The 26,486-nt window shown below is 27.7% G+C and overlaps 1 protein-coding gene across 2 annotated transcripts in view; it reads left to right on the plus strand.

The window, feature by feature from the left end:
* The first annotated feature begins 3,888 nt into the window (after positions 1-3,888).
* Positions 3,889-26,486, plus strand: part of LOC107448516 (organic cation transporter protein) — a 48,298-nt gene continuing 25,700 nt past the window's right edge. The window contains exon 1 of one of the 2 annotated variants that reach the window (XM_071183304.1): positions 3,889-4,406. The gene's annotated coding sequence lies outside the window, so the exon portion shown is untranslated. Of the gene's footprint in view, positions 4,407-19,847; positions 20,082-26,486 lie in introns of those variants that run through there. The other variant, XM_043056429.2, reaches the window with a different exon arrangement.

The following is a 26,486-nucleotide window of genomic DNA, read 5'->3' on the forward strand; positions in this document are numbered from 1 at the left end:
ATTGTGTTCAAGATGTATGAAATTAAAGAAACAGACTCAGAAACTGATATTTGAAACAGAAAATTATATTAAAGTGTAATAAATTTATTGTTCTTTGGTAGTTGTTTTGTTTTAACGTTTGAAATTCGTTACGTTGAAGAAAACGTTTGAATAATTATTTAACAAAATTCAATTGATTGCTAAATAAGGCTGTGTTAAGTAATTTCAAATTAACTCTTGAAAAATAACTATTTTTGCGATAGTAAAAATTATAGTTTTTTCCAATTTGATTTCCTTATTATTTCTCATTCCTTTCTTTAAAAAAAAATGCTAAATACAAATTAAATGTTGTTATGAAATTATGATTTCAAGGGGATACATCAACAATGCTAAAACTTGCCTTTTCCGAAGTACCTTTTTTGAGAAACTACTTTTGATATCGCTTTGAAATTTTTTAGGGATATCTGAGATTACGTCGGTTGTATTCTGTGACAATATTTTATCGTTAACGGGAATATTTTGTGAATTATGAAAGATTTTTTATGAAACTTGTTTAAAAATTAAAAGTTCTCAGTTCATAACTTTTTTAAATGGTTCTGAAAAAGATATGTATTAACAGTTATCACAGTGTAAACATGTATATGTAAATATTCTGTGAAAAAAGAAACTGAAGCAATATGATGCTGAGATTTAAAATGTACCTCGAAGAAGGTCAGTATTAGCATTATTGGTATATGCCTTACAGACTCCCCTTCCTTTTACTTAACATGTTAGAATATGTTTTGAAAAAAAATGACCTGTAAAATAACAACCAAACAATTTTGCATTTTCAACAAGTCTCTGTGATTTGCAATAGAGCGGGAAAAAGGAAAAAAAATGAAGAAAAATCGTAACCTTATCGGATTTTTGTGTATAAATATTTACAGGGTAAAAACTTTTCTACTATGTTAAAGTTTTAAAATCTTTGATATTTTTAAAGTTCATTTCGGTAATAATGATATTATAAAATGAGAATACGGAAGTCTAGTCAACATCAACCTTCATAACCATTTATCGCATTAAGGGATGTTTTTTTTAAATGTTTTAAAAATTGAGAATTATTTTTTTTAAAAATTTAGCTGAATTTTAAATAATTATACTGTAATCGTTTCTCAATTTTGATAACAAATTTAAAAGTAAATGTCCCAGAAAATAAGATGGATTAAATTACCTGTGTAAACAAAAATATACATTACCATTTCCTTCAGTAAGGAATGATCGTGGGGAAAAATGGGCATCAGAAATCTCAAAATGTCACCCCAAATATTTCAAACAAATAGTAAAAAGTAATCATTGGTTTAAATTAGGCTAACTAAGAAGCTAAGAAAAAAAATCATATTGCTAGTATTTAACAAATGAAAGAAATATTTGTCATTTTTTTTCTTCAAATGCTTAATTTTGAGAACTACTAAAACTGAACGTTTTAATTTCTCTCACCTTAACCATTTGACGCAGATGGGACACCGGTGTCCCTATTATAGATTTATTTTTAAACTCCAATTACAAACACTGAGCGTTTTAATTTCGCTCACCTTAACCATTTGAAGCAGATGGGACACCGGTGTCCCTATTATAAATTTATTTTTATACTCCAATTACAAACACTGAGAGTTTTAATTTCGCTCACCTTAACCATTTGAAGCAGATGGGACACCGGTGTCCCTATTGTAGATTTTTTTTGATACTCTAGTTACAAACAAAAATATATTTTGGTATTTTTCTTATAATAGAAAGCAGTCTAATAGTTACTAAAAAGTTTGTTAGATTATCGGAATTATCTTTGTACTGAAATATAAAATCCAAAAATTTGTTTGAATGAAAGAAAATTAGGTGAGGAATAACAGTTTCTCTTAGATAACTACAAATAAGGGCAAATTTGAAAACTTTTTGTTAGGAAGTGAGTCGTGTTTGGAAGATTTTGTTTTTAACGCAGAAAAAAGACACCGGTGTCTCATGCTGTATTTCATAACTATAAATTATTAGAATGATAAATATAATATTTTTCTCTTATTTTGACCGAAATTAATACAAAATAATGAAAAAAGTATGAAAACTATGTTTAATAGTATTTATCAGTCAAAGGGCTAAAAACTATGCATCTGAGTTGCTCATGGAATTCTTCAAATGTTAAAAAAATTTTAAAACAAATTTTTATATATTTTTTAGCAAAAATATTATGATCAATTGTTATGAAATTTTACAAAGAAGAGCATTAATTTTTTTAGACATAAAAGTAAATTCAAATTTTTGAAATTTTCTTTCAAGTATCAAATGCATAAGCTGTTATAACATTACTTGTAGGCGAATCTTTTAAAATAAGCTTCATTATATAAATGAGATACAACTTGAAATAAATAATGTATTAAAATTCAAATACCAATTTTAACACTTTTTAATGAAAATATAAATGATGAATTATTATGCATTTTAAGAAAGGACAACTTTATTTTTAGCAATATAAATGTGACTACAAATTTTCACTTTTTTTCAAGTTAAATTTATATTGAGTTTCAAATTCATGAACTGTTTTTATATAACTTGTAGGTGGATTTTTTAAAATTAACCGGAATCAACTTAATGAACGAGAATCAACTGCATTAAATGAATGAGATACAACTTAAAAAAATAATGTATAAAAATTTAAAAGCGAATTTTTATATATTTTTAAATGAAAACATAAATAATGAATTTTAATGCATACAAAGGACAACCTTATTTTTTTTTCAGACGTAAGTGTAAGGTTAAATTTAAAATTTTTCTTATATAGTTAATTTTATGTGTATCAAGATTGGATGCATAAACTGATTTTGCATCACCTGTAGGCGGATCTTTTAAAATAACTCGCATTAAATGAATGAAATACAATGTGAAAAAAGTAATACATAAAAATTTAAAAGCAAATTTCATATAAATTTTTTAATGAAAATGTAATTGATGAATTTTTATGTATTTTAACAAATGACAACTTTATTTTCTTAAATATAAATGTAACTTAAGACTTTCAAATTTTTTTAAAGTTAAATTTATATTGAATATCAAATGTATCAACTGTTTTTTTAATTATTCGTAGGCGGATCTTTTAAAATAAGCTGCATGAGATACAACGTGGAAAAAATAATGTATAAAAATTTAGAAACAAATCTTTATACATTTTTTAATGGAAATATATAAATGATAAATTTCTATGCATTTAACAAAGAACAATATTTATTTTTTACAAATATAAATTTAACTTCAAATTGTCGATTTTTTTTTCAAGTTAAATATATATCGAGTATCAAATGTATCAACTGTTTTTACATTACTTATAAGCAAATCTTTTAAAATAAGCTGCATTTAAATGAATGAGATACAACTTTAAAAAAATAATGTACAAAAATTTTATACATATATTTTATATATAATTTTCATACATTTTTAATGAAATTATAGAATATGAATTTTAATGCAGTTTAACAAAGGACAACTTTATCTTTTTTAGATATAAATGTAACTTCAAATTTTTGAATTTTTTTCAAGTTAAATTTATATCGAGTATCAAATGTATCAACTGTTTTTACATTACTTGTAGGCGGATCTTTTAAAATAAGCTGCATTTAAATGAATGAGATACAACTTGAAAAAAACAATGTATAAAAATTTTATACATAATTATACATATATTTTATATATAATTTTTATACATTTTTAATGAAAATATAGAATATAAATTTTAATGCCGTTTAGCAAAGGACAACTTTAACTTTTTCAGATGTACTTCAAATGTTTGAATTTTTTTAAAGTTAATTTTATATTGAGTATCAAATGTATCAGCTGTTTTTACATTACTTGTAGGCGGATCTTTTAAAATAAGCTGCATTAAATGAATGAGATACAACTTGAGTGAATGTTTCGATGTCGACATACATCGACCGGGGTCACAGAGGATGTGGCCAAATCACACACTTCTCAGAATCAGGTTGATAGGGAACAAACGAGTCGAGGGTTAAAAAATAAAATGTTCCACCACTGATTTTTATAATTGTGTTAATCAAGTTTCATTCAAGTGGAAAGTTGAAAATGAAATTATATTATCGCAGTCAGAAAAAAAAATACTTATTGTTTCAGAAATTCTGCAATAATTAACTGCTTTGTTCCTTTTTATTTGAAATTAAATTTCGTTATGTTTACGATTTTTATATCATTATCGACGGATATTGAAATTGTTGTGGGAAATCGAAAGTAAATTCAATCGAGCAAGAAGATCGTGTGACCTTTCTACATTTTGTGGGTATTCTATGTTTTTTTTTTTAAAGAAAAAATGTGATTTTAATTTTGAGCCAAGGTTAGAAACTTTCAAATTGACCGTTTCCTGATTACACACACATCAGATGAATTTATGAACAGAGGTAAGCGGTATTTTTTTCAAAAAACAAAATTGTATGTTTATATATTCTTTAAATTTTTCTTATTTCTTATTGTATCGATTGAAACACGTATTATTTTATTTAGTCATTTCTTACCAGAAACCATAAAAGTGATTTGGGGCTTTATAGTGATATGTCTCATTTTTTTTCAAATATGACTTTCATAAATCAAACTTTTCTCGAATATTGCTTCTTGATGGGTATTTTCCGTGATTTCTAGTAGTTGCGTAACATATAGAAGCATCTTATTACCAATATCAAAATTGTGGTATTTTTCACCAAAATCACTTTCCTAAACAATATGAAAATGTGGCATGTTACTATATGCTTTAATTTTCATTTTATTTCTGATAGTATCTTTTGAAATAAGTATTATTTTATTTAATTATTTTATACCAAAAGAATAATTTTGATTTTGGGCTACATAGTAATATACCTCACTTTTTCTATATGTGACATTTATAAATTTAACTGCTCTTTAGTATTGTTTCCTGATAAGTATTTTAAGTTTTCCGTGATTTCGAGAAGTTGCAGAATACTTAAAAATATCCCATCACCGACATGGAAACTGTGGTATCCTTTCACCAAAATCGCTTTCCTAAACAATTCCGATACTTTCAAGGAACCAAAAGACAGATAATTACTTTCTTATACTCTGAATATTTTTTTAAATAATTTATTTGTTAAATTATTTTGTCTCCGAATTAGGATATTTTTCGGATATTCATTTTAAAAGTTTCCAATAGAAAAATAAGTAAAAATAAGTAATAAGTAACTAATATAAAATAAAAGTAAAATAAAAATATAGAATTGATGTAGTTTTAATGGAATATTTAATCCAGTTCAGCTGTTACTAATTTTTATCAATTGGTATCAAAGCTTGATAAATGATACTTTAACATTTTTTAAATGTTTAAATGTTTGTCGTTGTTGTTTAATATGCCTTAAATGTTGTTTTATTAAAAAAAAAATTCCGTTTAATGTTTTTTTAAAACTATTTCTTAAATGTTGAAATATTTTAAAAACAATTGAAGATTGTACAATGCTTGCAAATGTAAATAATATGTGCAAGGCTTCTTACAAAAGTAAAGATAAAATATTATTTGATAGTTTTTAACAACTTGATATCTAAATTATTAGACATGAAAAAATAAATAGAAACAGCTAATTCCCTCACACTTGTTTAAAAAGTGAAATATATATTACTATAGCATGAGTTTTAGTAACCCATTTATGGCGCTATTATCTGCACTTTAATTATAATTAAAACTTCCGGTTTCACTTATAGACAATAAACCAGAAAGTGAAAAGTCAAGAAGTCGCGTGTTATCAGACGATAAACCTTAAACTTGGTATCATTGTTTCTTATTGTTAAAACTTGAAAATTATAGTTCACGCTTCGCTTATCAATTGGCATTATTATTTAACAATTTGTTTTGTAGCAAAGCTATTCCCTTTTCTCTGGTGCTAATATTTTACAAGAAACAAATTATTCTAATGGAATTATCACTTCAATCAATAACCATTTGTTCCATTTTGTATTTTGCTCTATTTGATCATGTTTGTTTCATTCTTTATTAGCATGATCTCAAGAAATGGAATAAAGGAAGTAAAAAAAGCGTCTTTATTGGCACTAAATATAGTAGGATCTCGATTATCCAAAGTAATTCAACGGGACCATTCTTTACGGTCCCGTTGGCTCTAACGGGACTTCGGATAATCGAAATGTTTTGATTATAGTAGTCTAATCTATTATCACGCATTAATTATAAAAATCTTCTATTTTATTATATTTTTTCACTTTATTTTTGTAATATTGACATACATACAATCTACGACCAAGCACTTTTTGCAGATAATTTCAATCACATTGTGAAATTTTCTCTAACTTTGAACCTCCAAAATTATGTTGAAGATGTAACCGAAATCTGGGAGAATGTGGACTTTCACTGGTAAATTTCAACAATCACATAGTGAATGCCCGAAATACTTCGGAATCCAGCTGAATTGCAATCCGAATTGATATTAACTTATTAATCGATATTTTAATATCCGAATAGGACAGATTTGGAAAAACATCAGTGTTAGGAATATCAGGCAAGCTTATGCCGAACAGTGATACTTAACGTTAAGAAATATCAGTGTAAGGAATACCGGGAAGTAGTACTTAACTTAAGAAAAATTTACTGTAGAGAATGCGAATAACAGTGTAGGAAATACCGGGCAGGGGAACTTGCCTTAAAAAACATCAATTTAGGGAATATCAGACTAAGGTTTTTAACCTTAAAAACATTCCCCTGTAAACATTTATTATCCCCGGTAAACATTTATTTGTTGTTTTTCAAAATATCCTAATATATCGAATTAATATAAAAATATTAATAAATAAATTAATATCTAATCTAACAAATATTTTGGATATTTATCGACTATGTGAATGCTGATATTTACTGGTGAATGCTGATTATTCTCAATTTTGGTCTTTTAAAAAGACAAAGTGACAGAGACATTCTGTTGAATGTTTTTTCTAATGACACTTGGGAAAGTCAAGCTTGTCCGCCATTGGCCTTTGAATTAAGTTAGGAAGGTGCGCCTTTCGTTTGACAGGAGAGCATCGCAAGGTTGAAAGAACGTCTTGGCTCAGAACTCCACGTATAGATGGCATCATCAAACATTTGTAAGGCCACTTCTTTAATTTAGACATAGATCTAAAGAGGAAGAAAATTACCTGTTTGGCACTGCTCAGAGACCGGTCATAGCAACCGATTCCACAGATTTTACGAGAACGTATATTGCACGTACTCGGTGGGTTTTAGCAGAGTCGAGGATCGAAATCCAACGACTCCGGATCGGAGTCCGATTCTATAATCACTGGGCTACCACGGTCGAAGACATTCTGAAAAAAAGAGCTAACAGATAAATAACTTTTTCTTAATCTAATAAATAGAATAAGTTTTTATTCAAATAAAAACTAAAGAACTCACTGAATTCTACTTAAAAAATGTTTATTCATTTGTAATCCATCGTAACTACCACAATATTCTTCTGATTATTATTACAGTCGAAATCCTCTTTTATTCTTTATTCGATTCGTTTCTATATTTTGATTCTCTCTTTCCACATCAAATCATAAATCTGAAGTTTTGACAATGGTTTTTGATTAAATGTAAGATTTAATTTTACTTTAATTATTTTTCATGTTTGTAATTCGCTAAGTTTGAGGCCTCCATTATATTCAGGAAAAATTCATTTGAAATAAAAAATTGAATTTTTAGAATTGTTAAGTTTGTAAAAAAAACTATTGTTATAAAAATTTAATTATCCTGAAATATGCAAGATTTAATTTAATTATATGTAAGATTTTATTTTACTTTAATTATTTTTAATATTTGTGATTCGCTAAGTTTGTGATTTCCATTGTATTCAGGAAAAAATCGTTTGAAATAAAAAATTGAAATTTTAAAATTGTTAAGTTTGTAAAAAAAAAACTATTGTTATAAAACTTTTATTATCCTGAAATAAATTCAAGAGAAAAACTCTCTAATTTTATACTTTACACAAAAATAATTTTTTTTTTGTGGAAAATACACAAAGAACATCCATATGAAGGAGAATTAATCAAGAATTAACATAACCTCGGAAAAGTTAATCAAAATTCCTTAAATTTAAGTTTATCATAGGAAAGATTTATCAATATCGATAGATATTGAAACAAATTGGGCGTACCAATTTTTCTTTAGTTATCATTTAAACTTTTAGCTAACGCAATCTTTCTTGAATAAAGTACAAGAAATGAGCATGCGTTATTGTTTATTTAAGCTCAAATTAATGTTCACATTTTATTGTTCTTTAAAGAACGTACTAAGCATATTCGATGTGAAAAACATACATTATGTTATGATATTTAAAAGGTGAACAAATACGTTTAAATGACTTTAGGCACTCATAGGCTTAGTTACACAACACTTTTCTTTTGTATAATAAGAATAGGAAGTTTTATATGTAAACATACGTTCTAAAAAGGTGGAATTTATTAAGATAAGAACAATGTAGGTGATGTGTCAACTTTTGTCATTCTTTACATTCATTAAACTTTTTTCTGTTAAATTGAAACGTAAAGAGAAAACAGAACAATGCCGTTAATTTTTTTTTTTTGTAATTTGCGTGCTCGCAGTAATTGTATATTGCAAAAGAATATTAATTAATGAAAAAATTTTCTTTTGTTTTAAATATGTGTCTAAATATAAAAATATATTAAGTTTGTTTGAAAAAAAAAAGCAAACATAAGAGGAAAGAAATTTTTCGATATATTTAATAAACATATGCCAGAAAATCCCGGGTAAACACTTAACAGTATCAAATGACTTTTTTTCACAAACTTATTGATTATTTAAACGAGGTTAGTACATAATAAACAAAAAAGATCCAGAGATCTTCATTCAGCTGTGATCAGTATGAAATTAATAAGCAGATTTTATTTATTTATTTATCGGTGAGTATTAAAATACTAAAACTGAAAAAGAGAGACTGACATCTTATTCCTGAATGAACGTTGACAGTAATTTCATCTCCAAAATATGAATTTTAAAATGACAATTTAGGTAAGAGATATTTTTTTGTTATCTTGATTGATATTTTTGCCGAGTACAAATTCGTGGTTAAAAACCTTCTAATATTTGATAAAGATTTTTTTCAATTGATGTTCATAATTTCTCAAAATTAAAGTGTAATAATTAAAATCCGACCTTTTATTGTTTAAAAATTTCGAATTATCCAGTATAATATATAATTACTTTGTGCAAATCCAGTTACGAACCAACACATGATATATATAACGAGAAAAAATAAGCAAAAAACAAAAAAGTAAAGGGGGAAAAAAAGGATATTAGAAAAGAAGAATTAAAATTATTAAACATTTTGAAAACTTGAGAAATTCTTAAAAACAAAAACCTTACTTAAATAGTACTTTAAAAATAAATAATTAAAATATTTTACTTTTATTTTGTTACGTTAATTTCGTTACATTATATTTTTTTTAATAAAACTTGGAACTTAAGGATATCTTTTTTGTGATTGATATTAATTAAAAATAGCTAGTTTTTCTGAAAACTATTTTAAATTATGACTCCTTCTTGAATAATTGTTAGGAACTTCTCTATAATTCAAAAGAAAGAAAGAGATCAAAATTCTGATATGTTACTAAATCTTAAAGGTGTTTTAAAAGATAAAAATCTTTAAATGATAAATTCCATAAACAACTTTTCACGCCGTCAGTCAGCATAACAGTTGAAATAAATATCGAAGTGAATAGATTGTCTTTTGTTTCCGGTATTATATGTTACATAAATCCTAATAAAGAATTTACTTAAAAATAGGCAATTCAGATGAAAAGATTTATTTCAGTAATTAAAAGAGTAATAACTTTTAATTGCTTTATAAGAGTTCAATGTAATTCATTTCATAGTAAAAAATACCGAATAAAATGTTCATAATGATTATGTTAATTACTTTTCGGATCAAAAATTTACTTTAGGTTACAAATAGACTTTTAATTAATTGCTGTATGTTACGCATAGACATTGATGCAGATTTTATCTTATAACATTAAATTACGATCAAAGTTCACTAAGAGTAGATAGGAAGTTTCTTCTATTTTAATTGTTCTTTTTAAAGCACAATACTATGTGGTTGCTTATTATTAAAATATAAAGTGATTGAAATGGAGCTCCTTGAATTATTTCTGTTCAAAAGATTGATTTTCGTATGCTCCAATTTAATGTTTCAGATATAATAATGTACAATGTACTTTCTTGGAATAAAAATATTTTTTGAATGTATTTGGAGGTTTAATCTTTAAAATAAGGCATGCAGGTTGACATTATCTGGAAAATATGGATATTATCATTTAAAATTACACAATTATAAGCTATGTAAATTTTTTATACCTTACAATTCCAAAAATATGTGATCATTATAAAATTAATTTAAATAATTAAAATTAATGCTTGTAAATTTTTTTTAAGGAATTATCTTTGAAGAATCGAGTTTCATCATTGGGGTAATTCTTAATTTCTCTTAAATAGTTCTAGAGATAAGACAAAAAAAGAAAAAAATCAAAATTAAAAATAATTGTTCAGGCATTTAATTCCTCTTTTGACTTATTTATAGAAACCAAGTATTTGAAATTTTGGTTACACTTACCCATCCCTTTAGAGTCAAAAATACCAAACCTTCAAAAAAATATTTATTCGGAAAAAATTCGTTTTTGTGTCTGATTTCGTAACTATTAAATATTGTATCTTTTATTAATTAACATATTTAAGATTTATCCTTTGAACCATATATGCCGCTTGTTAGTGTAGAAAATTCTGCGCCTTAGATAAATATTTATTTAACTGTGCCTTTTTTGTGCTTAATTTAAGTAATCATACAGGTAAAATTTAATTGGTGCAGTAAATTAGAAAATGGTTTAGTGTATTGATTACAATATGTTATACGGAGGCCGGGATAGCTTGACTGGTAGGGCACTGGGCCCATGTCCAAGAGATCGTGGGTTCGATTCCCGCCTGCCGAAGACTCCCCGTGTAGTAAATGGTGACTGATGCACGCTAAATCTGTCGAGTCTCAAAGTCCTCCATGTTCCCATAACAAATCCATACCTCTGGGGGTACTGATCCATTCTGGATTGGCTCAAAATTACAAAGGCTATGAAGTTGAGCATTAGTTGTCGAAAACCCAATATTGGGTCGGCTGTTCAACGACGGATAAAATATAAAATAAAATATGTTACACTGGCACAGATGAATACTTTTTCTTATGGTAGGTTCAGAGAAAGGGTAGACGTGCACGTCTCGACGCATTGTGCTTCTGCGCAATCGCTGTTAACTAGATTTTTGAAAATTTACGTTCTGCGATTGCTCAGAGGACTCGATGAGCTGAGACACTGATGTGAGCACTCACATTAAACATAAGCAGAAAATAGATTTTTTTAAAAATTCATTTTTTTCTTATTCCTTTATGTAGACGGCACATTTAAGTCTCAATAACATTTGTTTCCATGCAGCATTGAAAATGGAACAAATTATCCCATTGGAACTTGTCTGTCCCTGTTGTATGACTTACCGTTTATCATTACTTAGTTGACAGCACACTATCATTTGAAGTTGAACATTACTTATAGAACTATTTAGCTGTCGATATTTCGTTCGATGACTCCATTTTATGATTCCCCAATTTTATTCCTCAATTCTCAGCTTTTTAACTCGATTATTTTAGCTTTGCAATATTTTTCCTAGTTTCATTAACTTTTTAAACTAATTACTTTTTACTTTTTATACTAACACTTTTCATTGTTTTGAAATATCAAGTCCAGGAAATTCTTTACTTCTGTTCAATTCTTCGAAAGTGAGAATTATTTCCTGGTAATCTAACTAAATAATAAGATTTTAATTCTGCATTTTTACGAAATAAGCTTCATTTGTCTGAAAATGAAGTTTTTTCTTAAAAAGTTTCAAATTGGAAAAAAAGTATTCATTACTTTTAAGGACCATTTTAATGGAAATGAATCATTGAAGGGAAATACGATAAAGCTGCAAACATAACCCAGGTGTGTTTTTGATATAACTGCTTTTTATTTTTTTATCAGTAATTATCATTTCCTTATTTCCTGAAAAAAAGGAGTGAATAAATATATAAGTTCTATGTTTAAGTTCTTAATTGACAATTTTTTTGAAAAGGTAAAATACTTTCAAACAACTCACTATTTATTGATGATGAATTTTATATAGTTTAATAAAAGAAAAATATTGTATATAACATACTTTATACTTAAGAACCAAGGTAAGATTCGTAAATTTATTTTTCTTTTAAGATGGAAATATAATTTTGCTTATTTCTTTCTGTTGTGTTCATAATGTGAAAATGTAATTATATTAAAACTCATTACAGTAGTTAAAAGAGACTAAAACATTTGAACATTTACTAACAAATAAATTGCAAGAAGCTATTTCGCATGATTTTTCGTATTAACTATCGAAAATTTAGCTCATTTTTAACAGCAGTCCCTGAGCTAAATTTCTTTCTTTCTTTTTTTAACAATAATTTTGTCATGAAAGAAATTGATTTTTGACGAAACGAAATCCTTTAATTATTCAACGAAACAGCTTTCTCATTCTTTGACTTTCATTACATTCTATACATTTTTACCGTTTCCCGACTGTTAAAATAATGTTACTCGGAAATATAATATCTACATCAGTAACGTTTAACTTTTACAGTAATTTATACGCCAAAAGAAGTGAAGATTAGCGTCAGTTGAAGGCCATGTAGCAATTTTTTTGTCTACTGGGCCATAAAGAATTTTCCTACATTTTTTTCTGTTTTTAAAACCGTTTTCGATGTATGGCGGGATGGTACAGGTTTTTGTGCATTTGATTCTACAAAAGATTTCTCAGACTCAATTTCTAGCAATTAATAAATTCTCTTTCATTCCTATTCCTTTTATTTTATGCTGTATTTCCTAAACAATTATGTTATTTGACATGCATTGCATCATGCTTAAAGCTTTTGATGAAATTCGTATCCTCCTCGATTAAAAGAAGGAACTGACTTCTTCTTATTAACGAAATGTTTGCCCATAGGATTTTTCCAAAGAAACAGACTCCTTATTATACAGAAACTTCAGTTTGAACACAGATTTTTACAGCGCTGTGATGAGGAAATCGCAAATAAATTTCGTGGTCATGTTTTTTTAAATGCCTTTTTGCCTCTTATTATTCTAATGCTGACAAGAAGGGTATTAAACCTGACACTTGATGCCACTGATAGTTGTTCTTAACGTTATTAAACCTTGACATCACGAGCTCAAAAGAAGACACTTAAATTTCATTAATTCAACATCTGAAACTAAAATTCAGTTTAATAATAAAATTGAAAAGAGGATAGAAAAATAAGCAATTAATGATATTTTTTTGCTGACTAAAAGATTAAAACAACTGATAGAAAATAGATTAAAAAAAGTTATAGTATTAAAATCCCTAATCAATTTTAAAATTACAAATATACGTCTTAAGAGCTCGTATTACCACTAAAGTTTTCAAGTGTCAACTCTGTTGTTTTGCATATTAATCAGACACGAGTCAAGGAATTTGATTTTTAACAATAATCGAAAATAAATAACAATGAATCGGCTGAATTAAGCTGAAAAATGAATAAAAGATTACATTCGAATGTAAAGGTGTATAAATGAAAAACCACCGAAATATTTTTTATCCTTATGTGAGAGGATTGAGTTACTCAGATGAATAGTGCTGCTATGATTTTTAAACTATATTAAATAAATTTTCTTCCATTGAAGATAAAGTAAGAGTTTTAAATTTTCATTTCTCATTTTTTTCATTTAGAAAAGAAAATAGGCAAAGAGAGTTATATTTTCTTGCATTTCAAAAACAAAGTGAAATTAGTATTTATTAATAAAATTTATATGAAATGTAATATTTGTTAGAAATTCGTAATTTCAAGCAAAAGTAAAGTTGCAGAATTAAAAGGTACATGATAATTATGTAAAAAAATATTTAGCTATATTTATATATATTTCATCTTTCGTGATAGTGTGCATAACAATTTTTAGTGGAAAATAAAATTCTCACTTATGTATTGGATATTTCTTATAAAAAGGTTTAAATTATTTGATCTATATATACAACCTGAGCACTCTAAAATACTGAGTTGAAATTTTATGGTGAGTTTAAATTGAACGGAATCAATAATAGTAATAGTTTTATTATACCACGAGTTAAAAATTGCTGGGTCATTAGGCATGTCCAGCTACAAAAATATAGTTTTTTTTTGCTCTCAAATTAAAAGATAAAATTTTTTTTCCTAACAAACCTCCTGATAGTATGCCTCCATATTTTTGTTTAAAGGTGGGAAATCTATTTGGCATTACTTACGAACTAATAACCAATCAACCTATAAAATATAAAATTGATTATATATAGATGAAGATGTTCAATCATACATAAATGAAACAATTAAAATATCGAGTCAGTGATATTTTTAAATAACAAATTGCACTTAATAAACGCCACATCTTTCTCTTTATACATAAATAATAAAGATTTCAATGCAATTAACCTCGCAGAGTGGACTTTGATTTCAAACTGGAAACGCGCACTTCAATCTTGATGCCTTATTAAAGTCTCTGAAAGAATTAAGTATATTTTCGCTTATAAAATAAAGTGTTTATTTCAGCGTAAAAGCAATTCATTCATGAAATGATGGTATCACATTTCTGGAAGCACTTCACTCAAGTAAATCATAACGCTACTGTTTACTATATTTCTACTTAAAGTGTAATCCATTTAAGATCCTTAAGTTGCGCAAAAGTGACGAAAAAAAACTTCGAACTAAATGCTTTGATTAAGTTTCGAGGTCATGGAATATCACTGATTGATAGGTTTGTTTGAAAACTTTGCAGATATCGTGCGATTTTCAAATAACCCATAGTCTTCACTTTACGGGTAAAGAGTAATTTGAGTAAAATAAAATGCAGGGACACCTTAGCAGAAAAATAACTTGGGTCCTCATTGATCTAATATTCATTAATCTTGACTCAATAAGGGTAAAAAAAGCCGATATTTTCCCGATATTTGGCCCTTCGTAGAATTGTTAGATTAACCTTATATTTTATATCCATTTCTCAGCCATTATTGGCCCTGTATAGAATTGTCCATTTCATCGGATATATAATAGTCACTTTTCAACCAATAGCGACCCTATATAGAATCGTTTTTGCCTAATATTAAAAGACATTCTAGCACCAATATTGAAAAATCTAGACACACCAACATTGGTTGCTTGGTGCATATTCCTGTAGGATTGAGGAAATTTTGAGCCCAATTGGGGTCACGGTAAAATATCTGCATGGTATTTATAATCAGAAGATTCCTGAACAAATGTTTAAGAATTATTTGAAATTTTCTGGCCTACCACTATTTCAAATAAAGATCTATTAACAAAGGAAGAAATTATCACCCATTTATGAAGAAATTTTGAAGAGAAGATGGAGATGGACTGAATATACTCTTCATTTGAAACGGGCTAATATCTCACTTACTTGGGCACTGGATTGAAAACGTGAAAAAGGAAGGCCGAGACTTACTTGGCAAAGATATATGCACCAAGATCTGTGCAAAGCGAAACTAAGCGGATGGGAGGAGGCAAGAGGACTGGCTCAGGACACGAGGGACCTGGAAAAGAGACTTGAAGTCAGCTGGCTTGAAGAGGATAGGTAGGTATATAATCAGAAGTTGATAAATAAAGACTGCATAGGCGTGGATGTCCAGAGATGATACGAAATAACATCAAGCCAAACATGTTGAGTCTGAAAGCTAGGTTAGGAAAATTTAGACTCAGTTTTGAGACTCAGTTCTGGAGAAAATTTTGATTTCACCTTTTCTTGAAACTGAACAAATCACAAATTAAAATCATTGGCTTAGGGCTTAGAACAGTTGCTGTTTTTAACAACATATGTTTTTTCTTCTTTTTTAAGAATATAGAGGGCATAAAGATAATAGAATAGAGTGATGATAAACAATGGCTTTGGAGCCGTGGTGACTCAGGGAATAAAGCGTTCGCCTTCTAATGAGGTGAATCAGGTTCGAATCCCAGCGATAGCTGGTCGAAACGAATTCCGCACCCGGCTTGCACCCTAAAAATAGACACCCATTTTCAAGACTTGTCAGACGTGAATCATAAGAAACAAAAGCAAATTGATCTTTCAAATAGTAAATAAAAGTAAGATCTTTGAAATCACTTTTGTTTCTTCTCATTCGCGTCTGGCAAGTCCTGAAAATCGGCTCTTATTTTTGAGCGCTTAAAAAATGAGCTACTGTGATTTCCAATCTGTATATTTTTGAAGTAAATGCATTTATATTTGCTTGATTAAAAAAAGGAAAGAAACAAAAATGAGAATGAAATAATTGAGAGGAAACAAAAGAAATTTGAAAGTCTTCTCGTTCACGCCAGGCACATCTGGAGAATGGGCGCCAATTATTGAGCAGTTGAAACATGTAGACTTTTATTTCCATTTGCATGTTTATAAAGCCATTGAAGTTTGTTTTATCTAGTAATATCCCATCGCTTTAGTTTCACGGGATTATTTATTTAACGGTTCTATTTGATTTTTATAGATATATTGAAAATCCATTTTGGTAAATTGTATGTTGTGCAATAATTAAACATTGTGCTAATATTTTTCTCAGTTTACTTTAGGGGAATCGGTAGGGCATATATCAATAATGCTAAAACTGGCCTTCTTCGATGGCCTACTTATGATATCGTTTTGAAATTTTTTGGGGGATATTACAGATTATGTAAGTTGTATGCTGTATGTATCAGTTGTTTGTATTTCTTGGCAAAAATCTGTATTAGCAGTTATCACAGTGTAAACATGTATATATAAATATTCTGTGAAAAAACAAGCAAACTGAAGCAATATCTTGTTTAGATGCTGAGAAAAGGTAAACCGAAAAAGATCAGTTTTAGCATTATTGGTAAATGCCCTACCGACTCCCCTTAAATAAAAAAAAGATTTGAAAATTATGACATAAGTAAAAAAAAGTGTTAAAATTCTAAATATTAAAGTTTTTCTTAGTTATTTTAAAATACAGGAATCAAATAGTTCAGTTACGCAACAGGTTTTATTATTAAATTTCAATAACTCCAGTTGATGGTTTAAGAACAACAAAATTCAGTTTTTCTGGATAGATTACGAAAACAACTGTCGTTCTTTATTTCATTGAAATCATTCAAGTTTTAAGTTTCCCGTTTTTCTCCTTGATACATCAAACATGATACATCGAGATACAGATTTTTTAAAAACTGCGAAGTGACGTTTTCCTTGAGTCTATATTTTCGAACAGTTTGCTTAAATCAGTTTAAATGTCTTTGTTTTTAACTAAAACACAAAAAACAAAATCCTCTGCGATAGATATAATGACTGAATTAACATAGGAAGTAATACTAACTGAGTCACGCCACATTCTTGTTAGTGAGCCGATATTTTATTTAGACCAATTTCGACATTGTGTTGTACTCCACATTTATTAAACACAAATACTTGTAGGTATTTGCTAAAATTTGCTAAAAGTTTCAAATTAATTTCGTCTCTCACTGTCGTTGCTTAAAGATTTCAGTGTACGTATGCTGTTTTTAGATTTCTTATCCGAAAAACAAATATTTTGTTCCTAACTTAGATAAATGAGTGAGATTTGTTTTACATTATATTGATTAAAGAAAGTATTGTTATAATTAAAGTTAAAATAACACATTCAATATAAATTTAAATTAAAATTATTAAAAGTATTAAGGAATTTAAAAATAAAATTTTATTTAATGCTCATTTCATTTAGTACAACTTTGTATTTAACTATTAAAGTTTTAAAATCAATCGAAGTTAAATTAACATTCAGGAAATCGATTCATTTTTGAGTAAGTAAATTTAAGATTTTTTTATTTAATTAAATATATGCTTTTCTTACAGTTTTATTTATTATATTTGCTTAATGCTTAGTTCATTTAGTGCAACTTCTTTGTATTTTACTATTAAAGTTTTAAAGTTAAAATAACTTAAATTACACTTAGGAAGTCGTTTTTTTTAGTAAGTTAAGTTTAGAAATTTTTATTTAGTAAATTAATTCTTTTTTATGTAGTTTAATTTATTATCTTAATTTAAGGCTCAGTTTATTTAGTGCTACATCTTTGTATTTGACTATTAAAGTTTTAAAATTCTTAGAAGTTAAATTATATTAAGAAAATCGATGTATTTCTGAGTAAGTTAATTTAAGAATTTTTTACTTAATTAAAATAGACCTTTTCTTTATACTTCATTTAATATTTATTATCGCTGTTTAATACTCAGTTCATTTAGTGCAACTACTTTGTGTCTAACTATTAATGCTTTAAAATTAATAGAAGAAAAGTTATATTCAAGGAAATCCATTCATTTTTGAGTAAGTTGATTTAATTTTTTATTTAATGAAATTAATGCTACATGTTTGAAAGTTGGTAATTTACCTAATGTATAACTAAACAGCAAAAAATGAAATTGAATATTTTAGGTTTCAGTTTTACTTTTAAAATTCTTCTTGCAAGAATCAATTCATTATCTTTGTAAACGCTATAATATTTATTATTGAAATCTGGAGTATGACATTTACGCTCTTTATTTACTGTGATTCTTTTCAGATTTTTAGTTATGTTATATGGAAAAAGCTAAGTTTATTGGTACGTAAGTTATTGGGCAAAAACTGTATCATAAATGCAAATCTTATTTCGGTTAATTTCTAATCCTTATGTTGAGAATACTTTAATTCAGTTTTTAATTAAATTAAAATGTGTATCATAGTATGTTTATTGTTCATTATCATTCTTTATTTTAATACTAATGCTTAATAAAGTCATTATGTTAATAAAAATATGCAATTCTTAAAAAATTTCCCTAAGTATAGTCAATACTACCAGAATATAGTGAAATTTAGTTCATTTCTAGCCATATGGGAACATCAGAAAGATTGCTTACTTTTACTGAAGCACTTTGGTTAGGAATTTGGTAAAATTTACAATACAATATGGTTTTAGAATATGAGATAAAAATTGATAAATGTAACAAAATTTGGTAATTTTATCATGATACCTTAGAGAAAACTTTATTCTGTTAAGTTTACTTTTCAATATTGTATTTTTTGCTAAATGTGTGGTATTACGAACAATAATTTTGAAAACCGAAATTTCCGGTAAACCATTACCACATGAACAGAAACTTTAAAAAATAAACGGTTTAAACACCATATACTTTTTTTCAAACTAGAATTATGTTTTTTTTTACCCTAAATGTAATTACCTGACATTACGGAATTTTTTCTGAGTTGTTTTCTCCGTGTAATAGTTACTAAAAAATAAAACAATATAAGTTCATACAATAAAGTGAAAAAAATAAGTAAATCTAAACAAGGATATCACAATAAAAAAAATCGACAAATAGTTTTAAATACCATAAGTTAAGACTAGAAACGATAAAATGCATATACATACTGCAGAATTGATATTTTTTTGATTACTGTTTTTCTTATTGCAATATACAAGAGTAACGCAAAATACAAAACGCGATTTAATTTGATAATTACATCTAACTATTTTTAGTACCAAAACAAACACTTTCGATAAGCAGATAGAGATAGATTACCTCTTACGTGATGGCACTTTTCTCTTGTTATTTTTCAAAAAAATAATTTCTAAGAAAATTGAAATAAGTCAAGCATGAAAGTGTAGGTACTATTAAAAAACTGCAGTATCAACCCTTTCGTTTACAGAAATATTTGGGTCAGATTGCATTCATATAAATTGAAGATAAGCATTAAATTAGTCTTTTGTCGTAAATAATGACCTGAACTAGTTTTCATTTTATTTAGCTAGCAATTTAAGAAATAGTGTTTTCTATTCAAGATAAGAAAATGGAAAATATATGCAATACTTGCTGAATTCATGCTTAAAAAAGAATAAATTGTGAAGTATTTCTCTCTATTTTGAAAATCCCTGTTGGAACTTCAATAACATTAAACTATGTTATAAAACACTATGTGGGTTTCTAAACTAAAGGTAAGTAACGGTATTTAAAGTTTTTATTCTTACACGGTGACTCTACACGGAGAAAAAATTTCTGGTAAAATTACCGCACTGGGTGGTAATGACATTTCAGGTAAAAGAAACCATAATTCTGGTTAATAAAAGTGAAATATCCGGTATTTAAACCATTCATTTGGTGATTTTTTCGTTCATATTGTAATGGTTAACCAGAAATTCTAATTTCCATTCCTTATTACCGCACATTATATATTCCTTACTACCACACAATTAGTTAAAAATACAAAACTGAAGTTAAACTTAATAATTGTTTTTATAACATGCTCTAATGTATCTTGATAAAATTGCCGAATTTTATCGCATATTATGAATCTGAATTTTATTGTTAATTTTACCAAAGCTTTTCAGTAAAAATTATATATCTTTTTGGTGTTCCTATAGTGCCTGAAACACTGTAAAATTTACCGTATCTATTCGGGTAGTTTAGTCAATGCATTTTTTTCTGTGTTCTTTTAATAATTGATAATTTATTTACAATTAAAAAAATATTGTATTTTCTCCATAAAAAAAAGTATAGTTAATGTATTTGAAGCGTATACTAACATAATTTTGTTGAAACATAAATTAGGAATGTTGATATAATGATTTAAATTTCTTCTGAAGTTGTTTTCTAAGGGAAAATGCAAATCTCGATCGTTTCCTAATTGATATAAGCAGAAGCTAGAAGATCGAATGATCCAAAACTCAACCATTTTCCGATTAGCTAGAGTGTTTTAAAAGAAGCAGGAACTCTTTGCTGTATGACAATACAAGTTTCCATTGTCACATGACTGTCGCAAGCAGAAATTATTTCGCTTTTTATTGCTCAAATAGATTTTATCGTTAATCGAAATCTCTACCACTTTGCGATTAGCTACAGTGCTTATATTTCAGCTTTGTGCCTCTGACTAACACAAGTTTCCATTGTTTCCTAAATTCTTAAGCAATAATTACAGCCTTTAGAAATTTTGTCCACATTACGACTTAAGCAAAGTAGCAGACGCAAAACGAAAGGAAATGATAAAGTAAAACAAAAATTTTAAAAATTATGTTTTTCAAGTAAAAAATAGTTTTATAAAGGAAAATGCAAGTCGCATCATTTTCGTGGTAGTCTTCGATTGCCAATGAAACTTTCCTCACGTCTTTTGAAAGTAATGCGTCTCATATTTTTTAAAATTAGGTCAAACAAAATAAATTTTTTTTCTCCATTTAAGTCTACTTGAAAAACGTAGTTTTTAAAATTATTAGTTTTATTTTATCACGTTATTATTTACTTATGCAATTATAGTTTGGTAATATAACCGTGATGGTTTGCTGTTTTATTTGAAAAACAAACAAACATATGGTTTAAAGGATAATGTTGTAAGTGGAATATAATATATGTTTTTCAATTCTGCAATAAGAAAATTAGGTACCTAACTAATTTAAAACAGCATGTAAGCGTGCGTTTTCTATTGAATGAATTGTTTTAACTTGGTTTGACCTTGCATTTGAAGCTATTCATAAAGAAGAGCTTTGTTAAAAACTTGCAGTGATTAAACGCTGACAATTTTGTAAGAGTATAGAATTTAGTTATTTCTTTAGTGACACAATTTAAATATCCTTTTTATGCAAAACACTTATTTTTATTTTTTTATTTGACGAAAACCATTGTAACAGGAAACTGACGAGACTGAAAAAGAGTCATTCATAGTTTTTATTGTTAAAAAAATCATAGTTAATTTTGAAACAGTTGACGAGATTCAGTTAAAACTTGGTTATTAAAGGCAGGACACGCTGGGATAATGTTTGAGCATGCGGACTCGCATTCTGGTTCATCGTCGAAATGCACCATGTTTAAAGCGTGCATTGCATCGATGCGTCGATGCCGTAAACTAAGTCTGAATAATTGTTGCTTGCATGAAGTTTTTGAACTTAGTAGTTTTTAAAAAACTTAGTTTTTATATCACATAATTCAATAGTTAACATCCTATATATTTTGTATACTTATGCATCATGAAAAAAAGAGTATATCACAATAATACTGAGAATTTAGTCTAATATAAGTGCTTATTATGATGCTAGGGTTTCAAGCTGAACTTTTTGCTACCATTGCAATATGATGTATGAGTTAAAAGAGGCTTTTCGGGTGGATTCAACAGAAGTAAATTAGCCTTTTCAATTAGCCTGAAACAAGTTATGGTGGCTTCTGTTATAGAGCGCTTGCCCCCAATGGGGTGTTCCCAGGCTCGAATTCCAGCTATAGTAGGTTAATACAAGCTCTTTTCCCGGGTTGCACCGACCACAGTGCTGACGTAAAACATCCACTGTAGTAGATGGATCGTGTATTAAAATCCCCTTGCAGTTAAGTAACTGATTGTTTTCATGGTTTTCCTCTCCATGAAACGCAAAGGTAGGTTAGTTTCATCAAATTCATTAGGATTCATCCTGTATGATCATTATCCTTATCATTAATTTTCATTATTTTCATTATTTTGATACTTTCTACATTGTATATTAAATAAATCTATAAATATGACATTGTTTATTTGTTAAGTTTATATTTATAGGACACCAATCACTAATAACATGTAGCAATAAACTCATTTTTATGTTTAGAAAAATGTTATGAGATGAAACGTTATGCAATGAACTGAAAACTGCGTGAATCATTGAAATTTTTCATTTTGACTTATCTTTCCTACGGATAAAATATTAAGTAGTACAAATATCTGACACAGTTGTACAATTATTAGCAACAATTCAAATGAAACATATAACAATAATAATCAAATAAATAAAAATCATGTTCTTGCATTATAAAATATGCGTGTTTTCTCTAAAATTTATTTTGTGGTTTTTATCTCTTTCTAAATCGCACACACAGATTTCTGTTTACAACATTTATTTCTTCCTTCCGAGAACCACTTCATTAAAATCAATACTCGATCTAAGATATCCTTGCAACGGGTTATTCTTATTATCTATTTATTCGAGATAATTTGTCGCATTTTATTTCTATCTTTGTATTTTACATTTGTATACTGCCTATTTGCTTACGTATTAAAAAAAATAATAAGGATAGTTATAAGCTTTTAAATTTTGCCAATTTTTATGCAACTAACTTTAAAAGTATACTTTAAAATTTGAATGTTTTAGTTTTAAAATATAAATATTAAATATCTCACACGTGTTTCTTAAAAAAAGCAATTTTTGAACAATATACAAAATTTAAATGCCGATTCATATTTTTATTTTATTTTAATAATGACCAGTTTACCCAATTCTGAGTTTACGACTATCAATATTCAATTCCATAGCCTTGTCATTAACTCATGGATGAAGCATTGGGACAAACTAGCCTTCGTGAAGAACTTTTCGTTGAAACTAACCTGCATTTATTTGCGTTTCACGGATAGAGAAACTACAAAAATTTCTCACAGTTAACCCGATGGCAAATGATTCGTCTACCATTTTATTTTATTTTATAACCGTCGTTGAACAGTCGACCCAATTCCTTGGGTTTATGACTACTAATGTTCAATTCCGCAGCTTTGTAATTTTACACCTAATCCAGAAGCCAAGGAAACTCTTTGATCAAGTATTAGGAGAAATTTGTGTTCGTGGAGGACGTTTTGATGGAACTAAATCGCATTTGCGTTACATGGAGAGGAAAGTCACGAAAACCTTTGATGGTTAACCTGACGGCAAGGAAACTCTAACCCATAATACATCTACCACTGAGGATATTTTACGTCAGCACTGTGGTCGATGCAAGCCGGGTTCAGAATTCTATCAACCAGCCACCCTAGGGATTCAATCCTCGGACACCTAATTGGGAGGCGAGCGTTCTATCCCTTGAGCTACAGTGACTCGATGCAGAGCCGATCGATAATTTACATCGAAATTACATTTTTATTCATACAGTAAAAAAAATTCTTTAACCTCTTTACAGCGGTATAAGCGGAATATGACTGGACTGCAGGATATAGTGTAAAAGCGCAATACCGGAAATTCTTTCTACTTTTAAGCTTGATTGGAGGCACATTTTTTGAATGGGAAACAGTTTCAGTTCATTTTTTAAAAAGATGATACGACACTGAATCTGTAAAAGAAAGAGAAAAAATAAGAATGTCAAGTTCTTGTTCAAAATTTAATTGGAGAATGTTTCTAGCTAACGAAGTTACGAAAAATACCGGTTTTTCCTTACGTTTTTCTTCCAAGGGACTTTCTTATTTCAATGCGTTAATATTTATTTCAGCAAAAACTAGATTCTTATTTAATGTGATGGGTAGAGCTTTCGTCTATAACGATTCGACCGGAGTTCGATCCTTGTACTATAAGTTGGGTGTAGATTGCTCTTTTTCCGATCCGTGTCTTAGTGGTTAGGATTTCTTTCTAAAATTATCGTCGGGGATTTAAAGCAGAATAAAACTTAATGTTTTAGAGCCGTTAAGCAATTTACACAATTCGACATATTTACTATGTAGTAATTAAATTAAACTCATTAATGAATTAAGAAAATTTATCTAAGAAACACTTGGCTGAAAATTATATTTATGGTACGCTGAAAATGCATGTCTAAGTGGAAAAAAGTTACGTTAAAATTTTATATTTTTCTTCAATAGATGTTGTTATTTAGTAGTTCCAGGAACACGATAGATACGCTTTCAGTTCTAGGGATAAATACGCAAGACAAAATGTAAACGTAGAGAAGAACAAACGGTAAAAATTATTAGAACTAAAATGTAAGCGTAAACCTTCAATTCCAGTTATGAAAGATAAAATGTTATATATATAAAAACAACACTGTAACATATCAATCTATATTAAGAAACAGTTCTTTTATTTTATTAAAGGACATTTATTTCACACCACAACAAATACAGTAACCGTAACGGGATAGATAAGATATTATAAAACAAACTAGAAAAAGTGCCCGTAACGGGATATATGAAAACTCACTCGTAACGGAATAGATAAAATATTATAAAACAAACTAAAAAAAGCGCCCGTAACGGGATATATGAAAACTCACCCGTAACGGAATAGATAAATTATTATAAAACAAACTAGAAAAAGTGCCCGTAACGGGATATATGAAAACTCACCAGCAACGGGGTAGATAAAATATTATAACACAAACTAGAAAAAGTGCCCCTAACGGGATATATGAAAACTCACCAGCAACAGGATAGATAAAATATTATAAAACAAACTAGATAAAGTGCCCGTAACAGGATATATGAAAACTCAAATTCCACAACAACAACTCTCTGTTGTTCTAAAAAGGTCTTCTAACTTTATCGTCTGCTTTTATTTTATTGTTTATCTCTTTATGCGTTTTGTTCATTTCATTTATGCTTTTGCTAGCCAGTTATTTTTTAATATTTTTATTTTTATTCATGCTTTTGCTAGCCAATTATTTTTTTAATATTTTTAAACTTTATAACATATATATAGATACAATCCTCAGGATTAAAAATTTACTTCTGTCGATAAGGAAATATGTTATTCAGAAAAAGAACCTTTTTTCGAATAATTTCATTTCTTAAATTATAACTAATTAGGATTTTTAGAGCGTACATAACATTTATGATTTTAAATTTAGTAAGTATAAATTTGTTTATTAGATAAAAAGTTGTTAATGGGATATAAATGGGTTAGTAATATGGGGTAAAATAAATGGATTGAGGATATACAAATCAGAAAACTTCATTAATGTTATTTTTTGTGCTTAAGAAAGAACTGAAATGGTGTTTCATTCTAAATTTTGTACACTACAAAAATATTAAATTAAATAAGGTATCTGAAAAACGCTTGAGATATACTTATATTGGAGTTCACAAGAGCGAACTTAATTGCTTAGAACTTTTCAAACTATGTTTATAAAAGTGAATATTAATTTATTCGGAACTCATATTTTAAGGGTCAAGATTATAATAGATAATAAATCCAAATGATTTACTATCTATTAAAATTAGAGAAAATTGATAGCTTTCACAATATCAATTTGAAAAAAGTAAATTAAAAGAAATAAAATACAATTAAAAAAGGTGACGATTTCTTTCTTTTTCAATATTTTTCATAACTCAAAGCTTATTTATTTTATGTTTCTTATTGAAACGCCATCAATTATAATTTTTCTTAAGTCAGTAATTTTCTGTTGTTGTTGTTGACAGAGATACAAACCAAAAGTAACATTTAAAATCTGTATTAATATGAAAAATTGTTTTAAACTTAGTATTTGTCAAAGATATCTTTTAAAATTTTATGAAAAATACATTGAAATGGTAGATAAGAACATGAGGAAAAGAAGTTTTTTATAGAATATTATAGAATACTAGCCCCCTTTGGCTACTAGCTTGTTCACCTTTCAAAATTATACTGTCCAACATATAA

This window comes from Parasteatoda tepidariorum, chromosome 7, assembly GCF_043381705.1.
Source record: "Parasteatoda tepidariorum isolate YZ-2023 chromosome 7, CAS_Ptep_4.0, whole genome shotgun sequence".
Taxonomy (NCBI): Eukaryota; Metazoa; Arthropoda; class Arachnida; order Araneae; family Theridiidae; genus Parasteatoda; species Parasteatoda tepidariorum.